Raw genomic sequence first — 27,621 nt, forward strand, 5'->3', positions numbered from 1 at the left:
GCAACATTCTTCACAATAACCACAAACAATATAAAATACCTTGGGAAGCTCTAACCAAACAAGTCAAAGATCTGTATGACAAGAACTTCAACTCATTGAAAAAAGAAATTGGAGAAAATATCAGAAGCTGGAAAGCTCTCCTATGCTTATGGATCTGTAGGATTAACACAGTGAAAAATAGTCATTTTACCCAAAGCAATCTAAAGACTCAACACAATCTCCATCAAAATTCCAACACAATTCTTTACAGAACTTGAAAGAACAATACTGAACTTCATATGAAAAAACCAAAAAACTCAGGATAGCTAAAATAATCCTGTACAATAAAAGAACTGCTGGAGATACTGCCATCCCTGATTTCAAGCTCGACTAGAGAGCTATAGTAATAAAAACTGAATGATATTGGCATCAAAACAGACACACTGATCAGTGGAATCAAATCAAAGATACAGACATAAATTCACACACCTATGGACACCTGATTTTCCACAAAGGAGGCAAGATCATATAATGGAAAAAAGAAAGCATCTTCAACAAATAGTGCTGGTCTAACAGAATGTCAGCATGTAGAAGAATGCAAATAGATCCATATCTATCATGCGGCACAAAACTCAAGTCCAAGTGGATCAAAGACTTCAACATAAAACCAGATACACTGGAAGCAATGAAAGCCAGAAAGTCCTGGTCAGATGTTATGCAGACATTAAGGGACCACAGATGTCAGCCCAGACTACTATACCCAGCAAAGTTTTCAATAGCCATAGATGGAGAAAACACAATATTCTATGATAAAACCAGATTTAAACAATATATATCCACAAACCCAGCCCTACAGAAAGTACCATAGTGAAAACTCCAACCCGAGGAAGTCAGCTACATCCACAAGAACACAAGCAATAAATGAGCTTATAGCAGCAAAGCCCAAAGAATCGAATTGAGCACACAATGCCATCACCAAAATTAAACAAAACAACAAAACAAAAATAACATGAGTTAGCAATCACTGGTCATTAGTATCCATTAATATAAATGGTCTCAATTCACCTATAAAAAGACACAGGCTAACAGACTGGATATGAAAACAGAATCCATCGTTCTGCTGCATACAAGAAACACACCTCAAACTCACAGACAGACATTACCTCAGAGTAAAGGGTTGGGAAAAATTTTCCAATCAATGAACCTAAGAAACAAGCTAACTAAAATCAATCAAGAAATATAAAGAAGGGCATTTCATACTCATCACAGGAAAAATCCATCAGGAGGGAATCTCAATTCTGAACATCTACTCCCCAAGCATAAGGGTTCCCGCATTTATAAAAGAAAATTACTAAAGCTTAAATCACAAATTAAACCCCACACACTTCATTCAACTCCCACTCTCACTACTGGACAGGTCTGCCAAACACAAGCTTAACACATAAAAAAGGGAATTAACAGAGGTTATGACTCAACTGGACTTAACAGACATCTATAGAACATTCCACCCAAACACAAAAGAATATACTTTCTTCTCAGCACCTCAGAACCTTCTCAAGAGCAGAACACATACCCTGTAACAAAGCAAACCTTAACAGATTTAAGAAAATTGGAACAACCCCATGTAATTTATCGGTTTAACACAGCTTAAAGTTAGAATTCAACAACATTAATTTCAGAAAGCCCACAAACATGTGAAAATTGAACAATGATCAACTGAATCATAGTAGGTCAAGGAAAAAAATAAAGAAATTAATTGAAGACTTCCTTAAATTTAATAAAAATGACCACACAACATACCCAAATTTATGGGACACAATGAAAGCAGTGCTGAGAGGAAAGTTTATAATACTAAATGCCTTCATAAAGAAGCTGGAAAACTCCCACACTAGTGAATTAACAAAACAACTGAAAGTGCTAGAACAAAAAGAAGCAAACTCACCCAGAAGAAGTAGATGGCAAGAAATTGTCCAACTAAGCACTGAAATCAATAAAATTGAAATAAAGAAAACAATACAAAGAATCAATGAGACAAAAGAGTTGGTTCTTTGAGAAATTCAACAAAATAGACAAACCTTTATCCAAATTAAGCAAAATACAGAGAGAAAATATCCATATTAACAAAATCAGAAACAAAAGCAGACACTGAGGAAATCAAGGGTATTATCAGGTCATACTTCAAAAACCTGTACTCCACAAAATTGAAAAACTTTAAGGAGATGGACAATTTTCTAGACAAGTACCACATACCAAAATCAAATCAAGAACAGATAAACAACTTAAATACACTTATAAACCCTAAGGAAATAAGAAAGGTTATCAATAGTCTCCCAACCAAAAAAAAAAAAAAAAAAAGCCCAGGGCAAGATGGTTTCATGCAGAATTCTACCAGATGTGTAAAGAAAAACTAACAGCAATACTCCTCAAATTATACTACACAAGGAACATTGCCAAACTCTTTTTATGAGGCTGCATTTACCCTGATAACCACAAAAAGACACAATTAAGAAAGAATTACAGACCAATTTTTTCATAAACATGGATGCAAAAATGCTCAATAAAAATACTGGCAAACTAAATCGAAGAACACATCATAAAAATCATCCACCATGACCTTGTAGGATTCATTCATCCCAGAGATGCAGGGATGGTTCAAAATAGGAAAATCCATCAATGTAATCTACCATATAAACAAACTGAAAGAAAAAAGCATATGATCATCTCATTAGATGCTGAAAAAGCCTCTGACAAAATTCAACACCCCTTCATAACAAAGGTCTTGTACAGAATATAGATACAAGGAACATACCTAAACATAATAAAGGCAATATACAGTAACCCAACAGCCAGCATCAAACTAAATGGAGAGAAACTCAAAGTGATCCCACTGAAATCAGGAACAAGACAGGTTTTCCACTCTCTCCATATCTCTTCAATATTGTACTCAAAGTTCTAGCTAGAACAATAAAGCAACAAAAGGAGATCGAGGGGATACAAATTGGAAAAGAAGTCAAACTCTTGCTATTTGCTGATGATATGATAGTTTACATAAGAGACCTGAAAAATTCTACCAGGTAACTCCCACAACTGATAAACACCTTAAGTAATAGTATCAGTTTAGTTAACAAGATTAACTAATAAAAATCAGTAGTCCTCCTATATACTGATGATAAATGGGCTGAAAAAGAATCAGAAAAACATCACCCTTTACAATAGCCAAAAATAACATAAAATATTTTGTTGTAAATCTAAACAAACAAGTGAAAGACCTGTATGACAAGAACTTTATGTCTTTAAAGAAAGAAATTAAAGAATATACCAGAAAATGGAAAGATCTCCCATGCTCTAGGATAGGTAGAATTAACATAGTAAAAATGGCAATACTAGGGCTGGAGAGATGGCTTAGAGGTTAAGAGCACCGACTGCTCTTCCAGAGGTCCTGAGTTCAATTCCCAGCAACCACATGGTGGCTCACAACCATCCGTTTTGAGATCCAGTGCCCTCTTCTGGTGTGCAGATACACATGGAAGCAAAATGTTGTATGCATAATAAATAAATAAAATCTTTAAAAAAATGGCAATACTATCAAAAGTAATCAATGTAATCAGGTTCAATGTAATACTCATTAAATCCCAGCAAAATTCTCTACAGACCTTGAAAGAACAATACTCAACTTCATATGCAAAAACAAAAAGCCCAAGATAGTAAAAACAACCCTGTACAGTAAAGGATCATCTGGGGGGGCATCACCATCCCTGACTTCAAGCTTTACTATAAAGCTATAGTATGGCATAAAACAGACAGGTAGACCAATGGAACTGAATCGAAGATATATATATATATATATATATATATATATATATATATATATTATCAACCCACACACCTATGAACACATAATTTTTGACCAAGAAGCTAAAAATATAAAATTGAAAAAAGAAACTGTATTTAACAAACGGTGCTGATACAACTGGATATCCAACATGTAAAAGAATGCAAGTAGGCCAGGCATTGGTGGCACACGCCTTTAATCCCAGCACTCAGGAGGCAGAGGCAGGTGGATCTCTGTGAATTTGAGGCCAGCCTGGTCTCCAAAGCAAGTGTCATAAAGGCTCCAAAGCTACACAGAGAAACCCTGTCTCCAAAAACCAAAAAAAAAAAAAAAAAAAAAAAAAGAATGCAAGTAGATCCATTGCCATGCACAAAACTCAAGTCCAAGTGGACAAAGACCTCAATATAAATCCATCCACACTGAACCTCATAGAAGAGAAAGTGGGAAATACCCTTGAATGCATAGGCACAGGAAACCACTTCCTAAATAGAACACCAATAGCACAGATACTGAGAGCAACAATTAATAAATGATACCTCCTGAAACTGAGAAGCTTCTGTAAAATAAAAGACACAGTCAACAAGACAAAATGGCTCCCTACAGAATGGGAAAAAATATTCACCAACCCCACATCTGACAAAGGGCTGTTCTCCAAAATATACAAAGAATTCAAGAAACTAGACATCAAAGTACCAAATAATCCAATTTAAAAATGGGTTACAGCTCTAAACAGAGAGTTCTCAACAGAACAATCTCAAGTGGTAAAGACACTTAAGGAATGCTCAACATACTTAGTCATCAGGGAAATGCAAATCAAAGCAACTCTGAGATACCATCTTACACTGATCAGACTGGCTAAGATCAAAAACACTGATGACAGCTTATGCTGGAGAGGATGTGGAATAAGAGGAACACTCCTTCTTCCATTGCTGGTGGGAGTGCAAACTTGTACAGTCACTGTGGAAATCATTATGGCGATTTCTCAGAAATTAGGACTCAACCTACCTCAAAGACCCTGCAGCCGGGTGGTGGTGCATGCCTTTAATCCCAGCACTCGGAAGGCAGAGGCAGGAGGATCTCTGTGAGTTCGAGACCAGCCTGGTCTACAAAAGCTAGTTCCAGGACAGCAAGCCACAGAGAAATCCTATCTCGGGGGGGGGGGGAAGACCCTGCAATACCACTTTTGGGTCATATAACCAAAGGAGGCACATTCACACCACAAGGACATTTGCTCAACTATGTTCATAGCAACATTATTTGTAATAGCCAGAACTTGGAAACAACCTAGATGCCCCTCAAAGAAGAATGGATAAAAAAAATAAAATGGTACATTGACAAAATGGAGTACTAGTCAGTGGGAAGAAACAATGACATCAAAATTTGCAGGCAAATGGACAGAACTAGAAAAAAACACATCCTGGGTAAGTTAACCCAGACCCAGAAAGAAAAACATAGTATGTCACTCATAAGCTAATACCAGATATAAAGCAAAAGATACACAGCCTACAATCCACAACCCCCAGAGAAGCTAGAATTCTCTTACAGAAATAGATGGAAGCAGATGCAGAAATCCACAACTAACCATTGGGCAGAGCTCTTAGAGTACAATCGAAGTGAGGGAGAAGCAATAATATGAACAAAAGAGTCAAGACCATGATGGGGAAACACACAGAATCAACTGAACCAAGCTAGTGAGAGATCACTGACGCCGATCTGACAACTAGGGAACCTGCATAAGACTGAACTGGACTCCCTGAATACAGGTGACGATGCAGCTGGGACAATAAATGAGGCAACTGTCAGTGAGTCCAAGATCTAACTTTAATGCGCAAACTGACTTTGTAGAGCCCATTCTATGTGGAAAGATACCTTGCTCAGCCTAGGCACAGGGCAGGGGGTACAGGTGGAGGCAGGGAGGGCCTTGGTCCTGCCTCAAGGAGATGATGGGACAGACTAGTAGACTTCCTAGGGGAGACCTTACCCTCTCCGAGGAGCAGATGGCAGGTGGAGGGGAGAGCAGGAGAAGAGGGACGGGGGCTGGGATTGGAATGTGAAAAATAAACTAATAAATAAAAATCTAAAAAAAATAAATAATGGGGTATAGACTTAAACAGAAAATTCTCAACAGAGGAATCTCAAATGACAGAGACACACTTAAAGAAATATTCAAAATACTTAGCCAACAGGGAAATGTAAATCAAAACAACTCTGATATTCCATCCTACATATGTCAGAATGGCTAAGATAAAAAACACAAGTGCTGGGATTAAAGGCATGCACTACCACTGCCCAGCTAGCCTTTTATTTATTTATTTTTTAATCACAGAAAATCCCCAGCAGTCCATTCATCTGGTTAGTAAATCAAATTGAGGAACTCCATACATGAATAGAGAAAAAATTAAATTTTAATACCATAAAATTTTATATTTCATGTGCTAGGATTGTTCTAAGTGCATTCACACTTCTGACTCATCTAATCCCAAGAATAATCCAATATAAGGGGCGCTATCATCTCCATTTTACAGAAAGAGGAACTGAGATGCAAAAGTGAGTGATTGCTGAATGACAAACAGTAACTTATGGGCTATATTTCAACACAAGCAAGAAGCTTCTGGAATCCACTCCCTTACCACAGCATTACACTGCATTCCTTGGTTTATGAAAGGTTTTTTTTAAGATTTAATCTAAAAAATACATATTTATTGAAATTATAATATCACATCACTTTCCTTCCTTTTTTTTCCTCCAGTCTCTCTCACATGCCCCTCCTTATATATCTGCATGAATTTATGTGCACCACACATGCATGCAGGAACCCAAGGAGGCCAGAAGAAGGGGTTGGATTCTCTGGAGCTGTAGCTAGTTACCAGTGATTGTGAACTGCTATGTGAGTGCTGAGAACCAAATTATGCAAGAGCAATAAGCATTCTTTTTTTCTTTCTTTCTTTTTTTTTTTAGCAATAAGCATTCTTAACTGCTAAACTATTTTCGAGCCCTATGTTGGAAGTTTTGTTGGCAGGGATCAGGGACTTGAAGACATAACGGAGATGCAGAGACAGCAAAGAGGTAAGGAGGCAATACTGATGTCTGCTAGAACTCGAGACAGACAAAAAATTCACTCAGCAGTGTTATTTATTCAGTGTTATTTATTCACAGACATCAAATTCACTATTTGGCAGTGTTATTCATCGAAGCAAAGGTTATGCCTTGCAAAAACTAGCCAGAGCAAGCCTTGGAACAAATCTATAAATTCTGAAAGGGACATTTTAAATCTTTTACTTTCTTAAAAAACAAACAAACAAACAAACAAACTTTTACTTTCATTAGGGCAATACCAGATCTTTTCCAAAGCCAGTTTTTAGAAAGTATTTTAGAGTTCTGTCGCCATCTTGTGGACCTTTGTAGCAATGTACTGAAAACTTGATCTTGGCTAGGCTCCATGAAGAAAAAAGGGCTAAGCCAATTTTAAGACTGATGCTAATCAATTTTTATCTGATTTTATAATTGTAGTCTGTTGGTATTCTATTGGTATGTGGATTTATCTACATAATTTTAAAAGCAAAGTGACAAAAACTGACACATCCCAGGCTATTATTGAAATACCACCAGGTCAAGACTGCCTACTCCAGACTCCTCCTTAGAGGAAGCCCATGTGACTTTTCTGTTACTATCTCAAGACAGTATATATATATTTAAGATTAGATAGGTACTGCATATGTATGTGCATTTGTGTGTGAATGAATGTGTGTGCAGGTGCCCATAAGGGCCAGAAAAAAATGATAACACCCATCGGGACTGAGGTGACAGGCAGCTGTGAGCCACTTGCTGGGAAATGGGCTTGCATCCTCTACTAGAGCATACCACACTCTTGAAGACAAGTCCACCTCTCCTGAAGATGGCTTTTTATATCAAATGAATCCTGGGTTTTCCTGACCTAATCCAGCAGTGAGTTACATCAGAACATTTTTATATATATAAAAAAAGATTATTTGCTGGGCAGTGGTGGTGCACACTTTTAATTCCTAAGACAAGCTTTAATAAATCATAAAAAATCCCCTTTCCGCCGACCGACCCACGAACGAGAGCCCCCATCCTGTGGCTGATGGAAGCAGAGACAGACATCCACAGAAATACACTGAGCTGAAATCGGGAATTTAGTTGAAGAGAGGGAGGAATGAAGAGCGAAGGGGTCTGTACCAGGTTGGAGAAACCCACAGGAACAGTTAGCCTGAACAAGGGAGAGCACATCAACCCCAGATGCTGTCTGGGAGGCAGTACAAAACTGATCCAGACCCCTGAACATGGATGTCAATAAGGAGGCCTCTGCACTCCAGGGAGCCTCTGGTATGGATTAGTATTTTTCCCTGGTGCAAGAAGAGACTTTGAGAGCCCATCCCACATGAAGGGTTACACTCTGGCCCTGGACACATGGGGAAGGGCCCAAGCCCAGTACAGGAAGATTTGGAGGACATTGCAGAGCCCCTGTTTAGGGTCCTACCCTGCCTGGGGAGTGGTGGGTGGATGGGGTGGGGGGTAGGTTGGGGGTGAGGGAGGAAGGATGGGGTGAGGGGAGGGAGAGGGAGAAGGGACTTACATGTGAAACAAGCTTGTTCCCTAACTTGAACTAATAAAAAAAAAAAAAAATATATATATATATATATATATATTATATATATATATATATATATCACCACAATGTAGACCTGCCTTGCCCAAACTCTTACAGATCTATCTGCCTTTGCCTCCCAAGTGCTGGGATTAAAGGTGTGCACCAACACTGCCCAGCCCACATTTTCATAGTCATTGGTTAGTTTTGTTTGTTTGTTTGTTTTTTCAACTTGACAAAAGCTAGAGTAATCTGAGAAGAGGAAACCTCAATTAATAAATGTCTCCATCAGATTGGCCTATAGGTAAGCTTGTGGGGATGTTGTCTTGATTGATGATGAGGTAGAAGGGGCTAGCCCACTGTGGGCGGTGTCATTCCTGGGCAGGTGGTCCTAGAAGATATAAGAAAGCAGGCTGGCCTGCCTTGAGTTTCTACCTTGATTTTTCCTGATTAAGGACTGTAACCTGTAAGCCAAATAAATCCTTTCCTCCCCAAGTTGCTTTCGGTCATGGACTTTTAGCACAACAATAGAAGGCAAACTAAGACAATATCTTATCCAAGAATATAGCTAAGATTCTGTTATGCCTTCCACCAATGATGGATAACATAAAAACATCTACAGGAGAAATGGCAATAAGACTGAAGTGACAAAGATAAAAGAAAATCCAAAGGCCTAAAATCATGACAGATGGTTCAGACATGTCAAAAAACCAAGCATTTATTATCAGAGTCCTTAAATCTAAAATTAAAATAATTAAAATTAAAATCCAGACTGGGTATGGTGGCTCATAGTCCCAGAACTAAGGAGTTTTTGGCAAGAGGGTCACCTCTTGTATAAGGCCAGCCTGGGCTGTGAATTCTCAAAAGCAAAACAGAAACCAGGAATATTTACTCCATTTTTCTTGTAGCTCCTAATGTCCTTGATCAAAAACCAAAAGCCAAAAAAAAAAAAAGCCTGACATAATTTCCCTTGTACCAAGGTGTCAATGTGAACTCCTATAGAGTTACATGCTATGTATGTAATGTAATGTGTGTAATGAACTAAGAGTGATACTTTTAAAAACAGAGTTTCAGCCAGATAGATGGTTCAGTGGGTGAAAACACTTGCTATTTAAGCCTAATTACCTGAATTTGATCCCAGTATGCTATAAGCAGTTCATCTATAATTCCAGCATTTTTACAATAAAGCAGGAGTCAGAGACAGGAAAAGCTAGAGCTTGAAATCTAGCTAGCTTGGAGAATGCAGTGCAACAGTAGAAGAGAGAAGAGGTAGAACTGATCAGAAACCTTACTGAGATACACACACACACACACACACACACACACACACACACACACACACACACACACACACACACACACAGTTTGTCTGTTTGTTTACCCAAGTTTTATTTGAGAAAAGAACTGTTAACACAAAGAGAAACCCTGTCTCATACAACAACAACAACAAATGCAAGCTGCTATAAAAAAGAAGCAGCCACAAAATACAAAAGAGCTCTGCAAAATAAAGACTATGATGATCAAAATGAAATATTAAAAAGACAACGGTAGAGTTTAAAAAATAACCTGGAGAATCTGGGAAACAATAAAAATTAAGAGATTAAAAAAAATGGAAGGATAAAAATTTTAAAAGAATCCAGGCATTGGTGGCGCATGCCTTTAATCCCACTCCGGAGGCAGAAGCAGGTGGATTTCTGTGAGTTCAAGGCCAGCCTGGTCTACAGAGCAAGTTCCAGGACAGGCTCCAAAGCTACACAGAGAAACCCTGTCTCGAAAAACCAAAAATAAATAAATAAATAAATAAATAAATAAATAAATAAAAGATTGATCCAAAAGGTCAAAAATCTAACTTAAAAATAAAAGGCCACAATAAAGGAGAAATTATGCTAATGTCAATTTTAGCAAAGTACAGGAAAAAAACAATGTCCCAGTTTACTATCTGTTCTATGATAAAACACAGACCAAACCCAACATGGTAAGGAAAGGGCTTATTTCTTCCCAGGTGCATCAAGTTGACAACCAAACTCATCAGGACAAAGAGGATCTCTGAGTTGAAAGAATACCACCAAATACATAAAGATGTAGAAGTACATATACTACAGTGAATAAAACAAAACATAGTCATGACTGCACACATATACACTTTCATAAAACCAAAAATAAGATACTAAAACTTGTTGAAAAGGAAACATAACCCATTTGTAAATGAACAAGAAACACAGATATCAGATTTTTAAACAATACCAACAGCAGACATAGTGGAATTAAGTCTTAAACATTTTGGTGGAATTAAGTGTTAAACATTTTGAAAAAAATCTAGAGTTGGGCTCAACCAAACCAGAATTCCAGTATAAAAGTAGAATAAAAACATTTTTAAGGGCTTGGAAGATAGGAAGAGGGAACTTCAGTTGAAGAATTGCCTCCATCAGATGGTCTTTGGGAACTTTTTTTTTTTTTTTTTTTGATTGAATTATGTAGGAGAGCCTAGCCAATTACAAATGACTCCATCTCTAGCCAGGTGGGTGTAGGATATATAAGAAAGATATCTGAAGGTGAAATTGGAAGTAGGCAAATAAGTAGCATTCCCCCATTGTCTCTGCTTCAGTTTCTGCCTTGAGCTCTTGTCCTGACCTCCTTTAAAGATGGACTGTAACCTGTAAACTGAAAATGACTTGCTATGTGTCTTAGGTTTCTACTGCTGTGAAGAGACACCATGACAGTGGCAATTATTGTTTTGTTTTGGTTTTGGTTTTTGGAGACAGGGTTTCTCTGTATAACAACCCTGGCTGTCCTGGAACTAGCTCTGTAGACCAGGCTGGTCTCAAATTCACTGACATCTGCCTGCCACTGCCTCCCGAGTGTTGGGATTAAAGGCATGTGCCACCACCAGGCAACAATGGCAATTCTTACAAAGAAAAGATTTAATTGTGGTGGCTTGCTTACAGTTTCAGAGGTAAAGTTCATTTTCATCATGTTGGGAAGCATGGCAACATGAAGGCAAGCATGGTGCAGGAGACATAGCTGCAAGTCCTACATCTTGAAGGCAACAGGAACTGATCTAAGTGTCACACTAAGAGAAGCTTGAGCAAAAGAAACCTGAAAGCTCACCCCCACAGTGACACACTTCCTCCAATAAGGCCATACCTACTCCAACAAAGCCACACCTCCTAATAGTGCCACTCCCTATGAGATTATAGGGGGCCAATTACCTTCAAACTACCACACTAAGCAAACCTGAGGCCCTGAGTTTGATTCTCCATACCTCTTTAAAAAGGACTGTGGGCTAGAAAGACGGCTCAGAGGTTAAGAGCACTGCCTGTTCTTCCAGAGGTCCTGAATTCAATTCCCAGCAACCACATGGTGGCTCACAACCATCTGTTATGAGATCTGATGCCTTCTTCTGTCGTACAAGTATGTATGCAGATACATAATAAATAAATATTTTTAAAAGGGGGTATTGTAACAGCAGCTTAGGGGAGTCAAGGATAGGCAAATCCCTGGTGTGTGCTGGCAACTCTACCTAATCAGTGAGCCCCAGTTTCAGTGAGAAAACAAGGTGTACTAGGAACAACACAAAGGTCAATTTACGGCCTCCACAAACACATTCACCTGCACACACACATGTGCACTCACACACACATGCACACATACAAATGTTTTTAAGACATGTAAGAACTAGAAAAAAAAAAGCTATCTTTTCTTAGAAAGTAACTGGACTAAATGCTTCACCAAAATGATAAACTAGGATGGCTCAGAATTTGCCACATAACCCTGACAGTTTGAGCTCAGTCTCCAGAGCCAGAAGAGAACTGACTCCAAAAATTATTCTCTGGCCTTCATATGTGTGTGCACAAACACACACAAAATGATAACAAATCAATAAAAATAAAACAAAACAAAAAACCTGAGTTAACCAGCCAGGCATGGTGGCACATGCCTTTAATCCCAGCACTCAGGAAGCAGTGTCAAGTGGATTTCTGTGAATTTGAGGCCAGCCTGGTTTACATAGTGAGTTCCACGTCAGCCAGGAATCCACAGTGAAACACTATTTAAAAAAAAAAAGGATCTAACAGCAAAGGAATTAATTATACCAGGAAAGATGACAAGAACAACCTGACATCTTACAGACAGATCACATTCGCTGTCCTTACAGAACAACCGAGCTCCATTCCCAACACCAACTCACAGCTCACAATGGTCTGTAACTCCAGTTCCAGGAGATCTGATGCACTCTTCTGGCTTCTGTAGACACTGCATGTATATGGTGCATTTATAGAAACACAAATAAAACATTCATACACATAAAACAAAAATAAATAAATCTGGGGCTGGAGAGATTGCTCAGCCATTAAGAGGACTGACTGTTCTTCCAGAGGTCCTGAGTTCAATTCCTGGCAACCACATGGTGGCTCACAACCGCCTTGAACGACATCTGGTGCCCTCTGCTGGCATGCAGGCAGAAGACTGTATACATAATAAATAAATAAAAAATCTTGGCTGGGCGTTGGTAGCGCACGCCTTTAGTCCGAGCACTCAGGAGGCAGAGGCAGGTGGATCTCTGTGAGTTCGAGACCAGCCTGGTCTACAAGAGCTAGTTCCAAGACAGTCTCCAAAGCCACAGAGAAACCCTGTCTCGAAAAAAAACAAAATAAATAAATAAATAAATAAATAAATCTGAAAAAAGAAAGACCCAGAAGTATGGCTATGCTTCAAAGCTAGATAACATTATTTTCTAGACTTTTCATTCAGAATTCCATTTTTATTTCAGTTTTGATTTCCTAGAGCTCTTGCTCTGATAGTTTCTTTCCATGCTGTTCTATTGAGGAAATCTATTTTCTTACCTCTTTAAAGATATTTGTCTTGAAAGAGCAGACAAGAGTGCAAAGATAGAAGACATGAAGAAGCCGTCTTTTTTTTTCTTTGTGTAGCTTGGAGCCTTTCCTGGAACTCACTTTATCCACCAGACTGGTCTCAAGGTCATAGAGATCTGCTTGCCTCTGCCTCCCAAGTGCTGGGATCACAGGCGTGGAAGAAGCAGTTTTAAAAAATGAAACTGACAGATCCCTGCATTGCCTGGCCTATTTGATGGCATTAAAACATTTGGAGGAGAAGCTGGGTGGTGGTGGCACACACCTTTAATTCCAGCACTCGGGAGGCAGAGGCAGGTGGATCTCTGTGAGTTTGAGACCAGCCTTGTCTACAAGAGCTAGTTCCAGCTCAGCCTCCAAAGCCACAGAAAACAAAACAAAAACAAAAACACATTTTTAGGAGAGATTCTAAGAATGATGGAAATTTAAATGAATGAAAGAAGCAGTCTCAGCTTATCATTTGGCTCTAAAGCTAATCATATTTACCTAGTCATAGTAATAGAAAATGTAAATAAGCTTCTCATTTAATCAAACACTGAATCTCTGGTGGTACTAACATTTCAATAGAGAAAACTGAACTTTTAGTACAACCTATCAGGTTTTCCACCCACTCACCCCGAAAACTGCATATTCCATACTATTTAGCATTCCAAAATTGAAAGCTGAGCATGTAGCTGTGGGTGAAAGCAAACTGAAGGCAACTTTGTAAAAATAATAACAATGATCCTTCAAAACTGAGTACTGAAAGCATTAGTGTGCCACTTAGCTTTAATTGTCAGATTGACACAGTTTACAGTCATCTGACTGCAAGCGCCTCAATTGAGGAACTGCCTAGATCAGACTGGTCAGTGAAGGACTGGCTTGATTATTAATTGATGTAAGAGGCCCAGCCAACTAAGGGTGGTCTCCCTCCTAAGCAGGAGGTCTGGATTATATGAGAAGGCTAACTATGCATTAGCCTTTGAGCAAACTAAAAAGCAAAACAGTTGTTCCTCCGTAGTTCCTGCCCTGACTTTCTTCAATGATAGACTATGACCTGGAAGTGTAAGTCAAATAAACCCTTTCCTCCCCAAGCTACTTTTGGTGAGAGTGTTTATCACAGGAACAGCAAGCAAACTAGAACTAGGTATTTTTAGATTTTTTTATATTTTTGCAATATTTCTTTAATGAAAGATTATACATTATCAAAAATATGAGAACTCAAACTTACTATTTGGTGAATGAAAGTGCAAATGTTGCTTGCATTCCAGTGATTATCCTGACACTTAAAATTATTTTGAATGAGAGACAGCATACTCTATCATTTTACAAATCATAGTACACATTTAGAAACAACTTAGTATATTCTTTTTAATTTAATGTTTAAAAAATTATGTACACTGCTGTGAGGGTGTTGGATCTCCTGGAACTGGAGTTATAGACAGATGTGAACCACCATTTAGGTGCTGGGAATTGAATCCAGGTCTTCTGAAAGAGCAGCCAATGTTCTTAACTGCTGAATTATCTCTTCAACCTCTTTATTACTATGTAATTCTGGCTGTTCTGGAACTCACAGAGATCCTCCCACCTCTGCCTCCCAAATGCTGGAACTAAAGGCATGAGCCCCACCCAGAGGCTTTGTTTTGTTTTGTTTTGTCTTTTGAGAGCGGGCTTCAACAAGTAGCCCTGGCTTTCCTGGAACTCAGTCGGTAGACCAGGCTGGCTTCAAACTCAGAAATATGTAGGCCTCTGCCTCTTGAGTGCTGGGATTAAAGGCATGTGCTACCACACCCAGCTAAAAATTTTTAAAATATTATTTAGATTTATTTATTTTATATGTATGTTTTGTATGCATGTATGCATGTGTACGATGTACCTGCCTGACAACTGTAGAGGCCAGAAAAGAGCATCATGTTCCCTAAAACTGGAGTTACCAATGCTTGTGAGCCACCAGAATGCTGGAAACAAAAATCAAGTTTTCCCCAACTTATTTCTTTCCCCAACTGAACTTCTAAGCCATCTCTTCAGTCCTATATTCTTTACTTGATCACTATAAACTATTCCCAGAAGCAAAGGTAAGGAAATACTACATTTTATAACCTCCCTCCCTAAAATAGACTTAAATTTAAATAGTAAAACACTAAAATCTTGACAAGTAGGGACAGCAAAACGTGATCTTTAAGCCTATGGGTAAGCAAGGTGAACAGAAAATATAAATTAAGAGCTGTCTTAGTTACTGCTCTATTGCTGTAAAGAGACATCACAACCAAAACAACTTAAAAAAGAAAGCATTTAATTATGGGCTTGTTTATAGTTAAAAAGTTAGTCCATTATCATCATGGTGGGAAGCAAACAGGCATGGTGGGTGTAGGGCAGCATCTGAGAGCTTTCTATCCTGATCAGCAGGCAGCAGGCACAGATAAAGACACTGGGCATTGTGTGGGCGCTTGAAACCTCTAAGCCCATTCCCAGTGACAATACACCTCCAACAAGGCCACATCTTCTAATCCTTCCTAAACAGTTCACCAACTGGGGACTAAGCATGCAAATACAAGAGGCTATGGGGGCCATTCCCATTCAAACCACCTCAAAGGGAGCACTTCGATTTTGCAAGCAAATTCTCTGTAGAAATGTTGGTTTTGAAAGGGTGCGTTCATAGTACTTAAGTTTTTCCTACTTACTGAATAAAACTAGTGTTTGTACATTCCAGTCTCCCCTCCCCCGTAAGAACAATAATTGTAGTATTCCACAATCTCCAATATGCACTCATTTTAAAAGTCCATACTACTCTAACCCTTTGAAGACTTCAGATTAAGTTACAGCACAAACAAACAAACAAAAAACAAAAGCTACCTAGTGCCAGCAGTGGACTTCTCTAACCCTTACTGGATAAGGATAGGTACTCATTTTCACTCAAACCAACCCAGGGGCCTGAGAAAGGGCAAAGCAGACTGAAACAATGTCACCAGAACGTGACTCAAAAAAACCTGGTGCCAAGGATGACATAACACGAAAGCATGCCCTTTCTCCACAATGCCTGTCATTCTCTCCATTCCCAAGAATTCACACAAACACCCCCAAAGATTGAGAGATCGCAAAAGGGTACTGCAAGCCAGTCGGATTAAGTATGAGCAATGCAGTTCATCACTCCAAGCGTTCATTCAGCCAGCTCCATGCAGAAAATGAAAGGAGATTCCAGTCAGAAGGATTGAGAACCACGGGAGCTGACGCTCCCACTTAGTGCCCCCAACGCTTGCATGCAAAGTGTCCCTTCTTGACTCAAGGAAAGTGCCAGTCGTTGGGAGTGGGGGTGGGGCGCTATTAAACACTTTTAGAATCCAAACCTGAGTGAGTGGCAGAGGGTGAAATCACACAAGTGAAAAAAACAAAAGCAGCCTTTCACGAACGTCCCAAACACTGTGCGTGGCTCCTTTGATTTTTCTCATTCGATATTTGTTTTAAAGTGCTGAGGATAAAACTCAAGGAGCTTTGCAGACTAGGCAAGCGACCCCCCCCCCGCCCCGAGATTCCGCACCCCTCCCTCCCCTCCCGAACTTTGTTTGATGACGGAACTACTAACCAAGTAAGAAAGCTCGAAAGTTACTCTTTCCGAGGCGTAGGGGTTGAGGGGTGGGGGTGGGGGTCGGTCTTGCATTCGAATGTCTACGGTTCGAATCTTGACATCAAAAACTATTTTGGGATGAGCCACAGCAAGTTATGCAAGTGTCTCTTTTTTTTTTCTTCTCTTTTTTTTTTTTTTTTTTTTTTTTTTTTTTAGAGCAAGCTTATCAAAGCTCATCCCAGCCATTTCGCTGCACTGACGTTGCGCGGCCACCGCTCCACCAGTCCCCTCACCCACCCACCCTCACCCCCCCTAACTCCCCGTCATGTTGCAGAACCAAGAGCTTGGCCAGGGTGTATGGCCGGGCCCGGGGCCGAGGGCCTGTGCAGCACAGGGGCTGGTGGTGTCGCCAAGGGCGCAGGCCTTGGCGTCCCTAGCTTTTAACTGACAGCCACCTCCCACACGCCCAGCACTCAGCGTTGCAGCCAGGGAGTGACTGACAGTTACAAGGGACCTAGCGGCCCGCCCCCTGAAGCCCTAGCGCAGGCCGAAGGGGCCCCAGGGACGAGGGGAACGCTCACCGCCTCAGGGAATCCGACACCTGCAACGCCCGGGCCGCCCCGGTCGTGGGGCTCGGCGTCGCTGCGGGAACGCCGGCCCCGGGCATCGCAAAGCGCGCAGTTCCGAGCGCCTCCCTCACCTCCCTCGCCTCTGCCGCGTCCTTAGCCGCTGAGCTCCGTGCAGGGGTCCGCCCACCAACAAGGCAGCCAATGGGCACCGAGCGCGGGAAGCCTGGGGCGGGGCCTGGCCAGCCGGTCTCCCGAGACTCTCAGGGCTCAACGAAGCCTCCTCCGCGAAATTTCAGGCTGGAGCTAACCAACAGAGGAAAAGATCTGTGTTAAGAGACATGCTTCCGATCTGGAGGGCGCTTTCCTTTTTAGACATAATTCTGGAGCGCGTGATGGTTAATACGCAACTAGACAGGACCTAGAATCACCCAGGAGACAAACCTCTGGGCACATCTGTGAGGGAGTTTCTAGACTAGGTAAGCCGAGGTGGTACAATCCTGACTGTGAACCGCACAATCCCAAGGGCAGGGGTCTACAACTGAATTAAAAGGAGAAATGGAACCGAACACCAGCATTCATGGCTCTGCTTCCTGAGTGAGGGTGCAATGTGACCAGCTCCCTCATGCTCCTGATGCCTTGACTTCCACCATGACCTTCAAAATTGTCTTTGTCAGGCATTTGGTTTTTTGTTTGTTGGTTGGTTTTGTTTTTTGGTTTTTCGAGACAGGTTTCTCTGTGTAGCCTTGGAGCCTATCCTGACACTTGCTCTGGAGACCAGGCTGGCCTCAAACCCACAGAGATCCGCCTGCCTCTGCCTTCCGAGTGCTGGAATTAAAGGCGTGGGTCACCAACGCCCGGTGGCATTTGTTGTTTTTAAAAGGTGCATTTGTTTTTACACGTGAATGTTGGCTTGCATGTGCGTACCCACAATCATATCTTTATGTAGTAAGTACCAACTGCCTGTCTCCTCATTTCTTTTGCTTATTTTTCTTGTTTAGTTTGATATGGCTGGAGATTGTAAATGTGGCCCTAAAGCTCGTGTCGAAGGCCTGGCTTCCAGCAGGTAATATTAGAAATGTAGCTACACTTGGAGGTAGGAGGTAATGACAGCCATACCCTCCGAAGGTATACTGTCTCCTTTCTGTCATTGCATTGGAGTTGCAATGAGGTGACAGCCATGGCTGCCTGTCTCACCACACAGCCACAGACCACCAGAGCAAGTGAGCATGGACTGGGAGTTCTGACATCATGAGCCAAAATAAACCTTGCCCTCTTTGTCTGAGGTATTTTGTCACAGAAAAAGAAATCTAACACACAAACATACACAAATCAATTTATGAGGGGTCTGATCCATCACATCTTTTAACTAAATTTATTTACATTTGTGTGTCTTTGCACATGTATGCACATGTTCACAGGTACCACAGCATTTGTGTAGAGATCAACTTGCTGAGGTCAGTTATTGTCTCCCACCATGCTGAACTCAGGTTGTGAGGCTTGGTAGCAGGTGCCTTTTTCCACCTAGGCATCTCATCAGTCCACATCTCTTTGGGTTTTTATATGTGTAGATTCTCACGTATGTTTGTGCAGGTGTGTGGAGGCTGGAGGTCAATCTTGGATATCATCCCTCCAAAACCAGCCACCTAATTTTTTGACACAAGTTCTCTCAACCAGACCTGGGGTTTGCTGATTCAGCTAGACTGGCTGCCCAACAAGCCTCAGAGATCCTCCTGTCTCTGCCTTCCCAGCACCAGGATTACAAGTCTGAGCCACCATGCCCAACTTTTAAAATGGGTGTTCTGCATCAAATTCAGATCCTTTGGATCCAGGTCCTAGTATTTGTATGGCAAGCACTTTATTGTTCTAGCTCACAATACATCTCTTTGTGTAGCATGCTATCTGTATAACTGTGTGTTCATTACCTTTGCTTGTTTTTCTTTTTAGTTGGCCTATTTGGTGCTCACCTTTAATCCCAGCACTCGGGAGGCAGAAACAGGGCAATCTCTATGAGTTAGAGGCCAGCCTGGTCTACAGAGAGAGTTTCAGGACAGCCAACAGCCAGGACTGTTTCACAGAGAAACCCTGACTCAAAAAAACAAAAACAATAGAGATTTTATATGTATTGTATAGAATATATATATATATATATATATATATATATATCTCCATTGTGAATAAATTACTTGTCTTTTACACACCTTATCTTTTGGCTTAATATTTTGATAAATGACTGTTTTCATTTTCATCTAGTCACACTAATTGATTTTAAAAATGTTTTTAGAGTTTTTTGTTTTTAATCTTTCTTAGAAAGACTGTCAAAGTTATTTTAAAAAATAGGACACAAAGTTGGGAGAGGATAGAAAGGTAGCAAATGAATCTGGAAAGAGTTGGGAGAGGTTCAAAGTGAATATGATCAAAATATATTCTATGCATGTATGTGATTCTCAACAAATTAATTACAATTATATTTTTAAAAATCTATCACTATCCTCAAGATATAGAAAAAGTCTCCTATGGTTAACCTGCCCCAATAATCAATAATGCGTATTACATATAATAGAAATAATATATGACATGACAAAATCATGAGCAAAAGATATGAATGGATAATTTTCTAGAGAAGATATACAAATGCCAATAAGCCCATAAAGTATGCTAACATTAGTAGCTGCTAATGGTTATGTATGAAAGTATGAAATGTGTCCTATAAGCAGTCTTTCAGAGGTGGGAAAATTGGGGAAGTGACTGACCTATCAGGGCCACGCCTTCACTGATAGACTTAAAGCACTGACAGATTCAAAATCTGGACAATCAGGAATCGGTACGACTGTGGACCTAGTTAGAAGCCCTGGGTTTCTGGGGCTGTTTTAGAAAGTTGCTTGCAGCCGGGCTGTGATGGCACACACCTTTAATCCCAGAACTCAGGAGGCAGAGGCAGGTGGATCTCTGTGAATTTGAGACCAGCCTGGTCTACAAGAGCTAGTTCCAGGACAGGCTCCAAAGCCACAAATATTGACGCCTTAAACCGCCCCCCCCCCACCGCAACTATATTTGAGAAAAGTTCCTTTAAGAGAGGTAATTAAGGTTAAATGACATTATAAAAACAGGGTCCCAACCCAATATGACAGATGTCCATATGAGAGGAGGAAGAGATAGGCATATGTGCACACAAAGGCCATGTGATGTGAGAGTCAGTTGTCATGACTCGGATAAGACAGAGTGCCATGAGTGTGAGGCCATCCTGGCTATATAGGAAGACCATTGCTCAAACAAACAAACAAACAAATAAAACCATATCATCTGCTGACAACTATCTTGAATTTCTACCCCGTAGTGTAGAATTTATGGTGTTTAAGCCACTCAATCTGTGATATTTGTTTTGATAGTTCTAGCCAGTTAATACAGAAAGTTTGTGAAGAAATTGGAACTGAAACATACTGGTATATACTAAAGGTTAAAATGTACAATGGTTTAGCTACTTTGCAAGACACTGTAGTCATTATTAGAACAGTTAAAAGAGATTTCAGATGACCCAGCATTTGTACTCTTACATAGATTTACAACAAAGGCAACACTTGCCCCTACAAAAACTGAATAGTCATAGTATTATGGACAAAAAGTAGTGATGGTTCACACATTCATCAACTAGTAGATGGATAATAAAATATGTCTACATGGTAGACTATTCTTCAATAACAGCAAGGACTGAAGTACTGATTGCTACAACATGGAAGAACCTTGAGGACATCATAAACACAATGTTGATTCAGTAAGAATCACATATTGTATAATATTGTATAATTCTACTTGTAAGAAGTGTCAAAATAGACCCAACTATAGAAACAGCAAGTTTAGCAGTTGTTTAAGACTAGAAAGGAGAGGAACTGGAAAGGACTAAGACTAGAATGGGGCGGGGCGGGGGAGGATTGGTTTTGTTGTTGTTTGGTTGGGTTTGGTTTTTTATTTCTGAGGGGAAATGATGAGTTAATTGTTCTAGGATTCACTGTGGTGATAGTTGCACAACTCATACTAAAATTTGTTTAAGTATTCCAGTGGATGAATTGTATATTATTTTTATTTTTAAACAAAATCAACACTCAGATTTTCTGGACAAGAGTCAAGATCTGGACCAAAGAATTTACAGAAGAAACCTCTAACCTTGATGCAATGCTAACTGAAAAGTAAAAGAGACCATTGACGAAGCTAGGAAAAATGGATAAACACACACTGATAAAATTATTTAGCAGGATAACCATTTTTGAGGCTGCTATAGCAAAGTATAAGATCTATAAAATCGTCGGCATTGGTGGCACATGCCTTTAATCCCAGCACTCAGGAGGCAGAGGCATGTGGATCTCTGTGAGTTCGAGGCCAGCCTGGTCTCCAGAGAGTGTGCCAGGATAGGCTCCAAAGCTACACAGAGAAACCCTGTCTCAAAAAACCAAAAAAAAAAAAAAAAAAAAAAAAAAAAAAGAAGAAAAAATCTATAAAATCACTCACTTTAACCCAATCTATATTTGGGAATACACCTACTCAAAATAATCCAAATGAAAAAAATCTGTTTCACACAATGCCTATAGTAGTACTATTTGTAATGCAAAACAAGCTAAAATTGGAAGCAACCTGCATCGAGAAGATGTGTATTAAAGTAGCTGGCATGGACTACATTCATTAATGAAGAAGTATTGCCAGAGACCTGCTTTGTCAGGGGGATTCAGGTCCCAAAGAGTTTGTGTGGAGTCATGGGGTGGGGTGGGAACAGGTTGACTGCCAGCAGCTTTTGACTGAGAAAAGATTACACCTTTAACACTCTGTACTGCACATAGGATTAAACTGGAGAAAGGAGCATGAGAGCTGGGGTGTGACTTGAGATCAGGAGTTGAGGAAGCTAGCCTTGACCTTGACAATAGGCACCAGTCACATGTTATGAAAGGGCGTAAAAGTTCCTCTTGCTAGAGATAAGAATGACTGCTTTATCAAGCAGGAACTTTCCTCAAGTCCCCTAGGGAAGGGGAGACCCTTATCCAAATGCCTGACCTTGGGAAAAGGACTTCTTCTGGGGAGCAGACACTGTACTAGTCCTAGTCTTAGTATATGGGTCTGTGCCCCACATAACATTCCGAAAAGGGAGGTCCCGATATCTTAATCTTTTCCAACTAAGTCATACCATTCTGATTTCTCTGTATTTATTAACCGAACTCCTGACCTTAATGGCCTCTGACTCTGGATCTGAATTGTAGGCATTTCATCCTTGTGATCAGGTGTATCTAGTAAATCTAGATACAGTGCTGTTCTTGAATTAATTAGGAGGGTACATTAGAATTCCTGGCTCCACAGTGGCATGGATTGTTTTTCAAAGAATTATTTTGTTTAGGGAGGCTACCATTGTACATTGTATCTTTTACCAAAGCCAATACAAAATTTCCCAAAGGGAAAGACATTAATATTGAGAATCATTAAAAAATGGAAGTAAAAAGGTGCTGGAGAATTGTGGTCTACAATGTTGAAATACTGGAACTTTGTCAAGCAGCAATGGTCACCATTCGGTCCACACTAAAGTATATACAAAATAAATAAATATGTAAAAACTAGTTTGGGCTGGACATGGTGGCACACTCCTTTAATCCAGCACTTAAGGTGGAGGCAGGTGGATATTTGTGAGTTCCAGTCCAGCCTGGTCTACAGAGGGAGTTCCAGGACAGCCAGGGCTACACAGAGAAATTCTATCCCAAAAAACCAAAAACAAAATTAGTTTGGATGTAGATGAGTGTACCCTTTGATATTATGAGGGGAAATTTTAGTAACATGATAGCAGTGTTATTACTCTTATGGGCAAAAACTGTCTTTGGGAAAATCTCTTGTTAAGTCAATTTGGGTATAAAATGAGACTAAGTCAGTATAGGTATGGGAAGTCCTAGAAATATATGGAAATTTTACCTGCTTAAGAAATTCAGGGAGGATTTGCCTTTGTTCCTGGTTAGGAGAGATGGAATGAGTAAGGGGGGGGTTGGAGACATGAGGACAATGGGAAGTCTGGGTGTGCACTGAGTGAGGGGCTTATGAGAAATCACTGGTGATAGAATGGGGATATTGAGTTTTAAAGGAAAGGCAGGGCTAATACACGAATTTAAAGTCATCTCCCTTAACCTTAAAATTTCAGTGAAGCTTTGTGTGAATGGGTGTTTTGTTGCTGTTGTTGTTTTGTTTTTTGGAAAAGATAGTAGAAACTGAAATTGGAACAATAAAAAGACACCTCACATGGAAACAGGCTCAAGTGGAAAAGACAGAAAAATGATCCTCTTTGGGGATGCAGAGCACCCTTGTAAGTTTGGGAGATAGAGGCAGGAAGATCAGAAGTTCAGGATCATTCTTGGCAGCTTAGTGAGTTCTTGGGATAGCCTGGACTGCAGGAGACCCTGCTCTCCCCCAACAAAAAAGAGAAGATTGCCAGAAATTATTAGTATTTGGGGGCTGGAGAGATGGTTCAGCATTTTAAAATGTACCCATATCTGGCTGTTCACAACTACCTCTAACTCCAGCTCCAGGGGGATCTGATAACTTTTTCTAGCCTCCTTAGACACCCTTATACACGTAACATACATATACCTAAATAAAAATAAATCTTTTAAAAATAAAAAGTATTGGTAATCATGCAAAGGGATGTGGATACCCAGGCTGGATGTTTGGGGTGAGTTCATTTAGACTGCAAAATGAGATGTTGTAGCTGAAACTTTCATTAATAAAGATAAGAAGATAGCATAATACAGATGTATTTTAAGATTACCAGTCTTGACTATATAACTTTAACATCTCATTTGTTTTGGACAATATTGATCCCCACCCATCGACTAACAATACAGGAATAAATCCAAAAACCCCAAATCCATGAACATAATGAGTCCAAGTGCACCCAAGATAAAGACAGAGAGAAACGAAAAGAACATGTGAGAGGGAAAAGCTTCATTCCCACCCTCTCTTAGTTTGAAAGAGGCTAGGTTTAGTAGCCTCACCACATTGCGTTCTCTGAAGAAGTATTACTAGAGCAAAAGTATCAAGTGCTCAAGAAGGCCGGCCTGTGAGAAAAGTTCAAAAGAATAAATGTGCAGATGGTACCCTTAGGAGCATCTTTAAGTTCTTAATATCTCCAGATGTCATGACTCCACTGACTTGGCCAGAGGAAGGTCACTAACCAGCCCTGATTTACAGATGGCAGGTTGGTGGCACAGGGCCTAGAAGTGATTTTCCCAAGGTTAGAAAGCAAGCCAGAGGGTAAGCTGAAAATAGCCATGGACCTCACACTCCCATGCAGGCTATATGATAACTTGTGTACTGTCAGCAAAGAATTGAGGAACAAATGTCCTGGAGAGATTAGCACATTTCCACAGCTGAAGAAGACTTGCTCAATAATCACAAATGCTGCTTGGCATGAACAAACCACCTGCCTAGTTTTGTTAACTATAATGTACTGGACACATAAATAAACGTCTCAGAAAAACAAAATTCCTCTTTGACTAAAAAATTCAAGTACAGACTCACTACATGAAGCCATACTTCTGTAAGGCTTTAAACTCCACAGATAGTAACTCTTTGATTCTGTTTTAACAGCAAGCTTATAGGATCTTGCTGGTGTGTCTAAATACTCTTGTAAATGCAGAGTTTTCTAGACTCTTGGGCTCTCAGTTGTAACTTTCTGTAAGTTTCTTTACTGAACTTACAGACCTGGAGAATTGAGTAACAGTCTAAAAGATTTCACAAGACAGGCACTAAATTTACTTCTCCAGGTACCCAATCCATGGAGATTAATCATTTATCTCTTATGGTCATACCTGGTGATGTTTTAGGAAGGCAACAGAAGCTGAGCCTACTGATAGGCAGTTGTTCTCTGGAAAAATTTCCTATATTCAAGTGATTTTGTCACAGAAAGCTGAAATCTGTGGTTTCAGGAGCGATGTTAATCTCATTCTTACTCTTCATAGAGGATTCTTTTTGATGATAGCTGTTAAAGATAGGATAGTACTTCCTGGTCAGCCCTAAGTGAGAACATTAGCCTAGACTTTTGACTCTGGACTGTTACTCCCTTCCCCTTTATCTAAAGGGCCACTCCATACTGAGTTCTTTACCATTGTATTTTCTACAAGGCCCCAGACAGAAAAAAAATTAAATGTACAGTAGAAGGAAGTAATGTGCCTTTTAGCTGCTCACAAGCTCTCACTTACCTGGTATATGCCAAACCTTTCCACAGCATAGCATAGTATCTGAAGAGCTGGATTCAGCTACTTGGTCAAAATATGTGTTAAAAGCATCCAAGTTACTGAGTTCTTTTTACAGGGTGTTGGGAAGTAATTTGTAGATGGCAATAACTGATACAAAGGGATAACATATACCTTGTAGAATTACTGTGGGGTTTAGGGTGATGAAGATCAGAGAGACACTGTGGAATCACAAACCCTCAACATTCCTCTATCTTAAAATATATTTACATTCAGGAAGTGACCTCCTGTGCCAGTTCATTCAATGTTACTTCCCTCTTTCTCTTCTAAGAGGTTGTGGCTGGATTCATGCTGAGGTCTTTGATCCATTTGGACTTAAGTTTTGTGCATGGGAATAGATATGGATTTGTTTGCATTCTTCTACATGTCAGCATCCAGTTTATACCAGCACCATTTGTTGAAGATGCTTTCTTTTTTCCGTTGTATAATTTCAACTTCTTTGTCAAAAATCAGGTGTTCATAGGAGTGTGAGTTAGTGTCAGGGCCTTTGATTCAATTCCGTTGGTCCACCTGTCTGTTTTGTGTCAATACCAAGCAGTTTTCATTACTATAGCTTTATAGTAGAGTTTGAAGTCATGGATGGTGATGCCTCTGGAAACTCCTTTATTTGTACAGGATTGTTTGGCTATCCTGGGTTTTTTGTTTTTCCATGTGAAGTTGAATATTCATCTTTCAAGGTCTGTGAAGAATTGTGCTGGGATTTTGATGGGGATTGAATCTGTAGATTGCTTTTGGTAAGATAGCCATTTTTACTATGTTGATCCAAGAGCATGGGAGATCTTTCCATTTTCTGATATCTCCTTTAATCTCTTTCTTTAAAGACTTGAAGTAACCTAGATGCCCCTCAACCAAAAAAATGGATAAAGAAAATGTGGTACATTTACACAATGTAGTACTACTCAGCAGTATAATAATAATAATAATAATATCTTGAAATTTGCAGGCAAATGGATGGAACTAGAAGAAACCATCCTGAGGTAACCAGACACTGAAAGACAAATATGATATGTACTCACTCATAAGTGGATTTTAGACATAAAGCAAAGGACAACCAGCCTACAACCCACAACCTTAGAGAAGCCAGGAAACAAGGAGGACCCTAAGATAGACATACATGGACAACCCCCCCAAAAGGAGAAACATACAAGATCTCCTGAGTAAATTGGGAACATGGGGGAGGGAGGTTGTAGAGAAGTAGGTAGGGGAGAAGGGGAGGTAGGAGGAGAACATGAGGGATGGGGAAAGTCCAGTGGGGGAAGGACAGAGAAGGAGAGCAAGGAAAGAGACACTTGATAGAGGGAGCCGTTATGGGGATAAGGAGAAACCTGGCACTAGGGAAATTCCCAGGAATCCACAAGGATGACCCCAACAAGAATCTAAGCAATCATGGAGAGGGTACCTAAAATGCCCTTCTCCTATAATCAGATTGATGACCACCTTAATTGCCATCATAGAGCCTTCATCCAGTAACTGATGGAAGCAGATGCCAGAGATCCAAAGCTGAGCACTGGGCCGAACTCCTGGAGTCCAGTTGTAGAGAGGAAGGAGTGATAATATGAGTAAAGGCGTCAAGACCATGTTAGGGAGACCCACAGAAACAGCTGACCCGAGCAAGTGGGAACTCACGGACTCCAGATTGACAGCTTGAGAACCTGCATAAGATCGAACTAGGCCCCTGGGATGTGGGCAACAGTTGGGAGGCTTGGGCAGTTTATGCGGCTGCTGGTAGTAGAACCAGTATTTATCCCCAGTGTATGAACTGACATTTTGGAGCCCACTCCCTATGGAGAGATACCTTGCTCAGCCTAGATACAGGGAGGAGGGCCTTGGCCCTGCCCCAAATGATGTGACAGACATTGATGATTCACCGTAGGGGGCCTTACCCTCTCTGAAGAGTGGATGGAGGGTGGGGTGGGGAGGTGGTGGGGGAGTGGGATGACAGGAGGGAGGGGAAAC

Source organism: Cricetulus griseus, chromosome 8 (genome assembly GCF_003668045.3).
Source record: "Cricetulus griseus strain 17A/GY chromosome 8, alternate assembly CriGri-PICRH-1.0, whole genome shotgun sequence".
Lineage (NCBI taxonomy): Eukaryota > Metazoa > Chordata > Mammalia > Rodentia > Cricetidae > Cricetulus > Cricetulus griseus.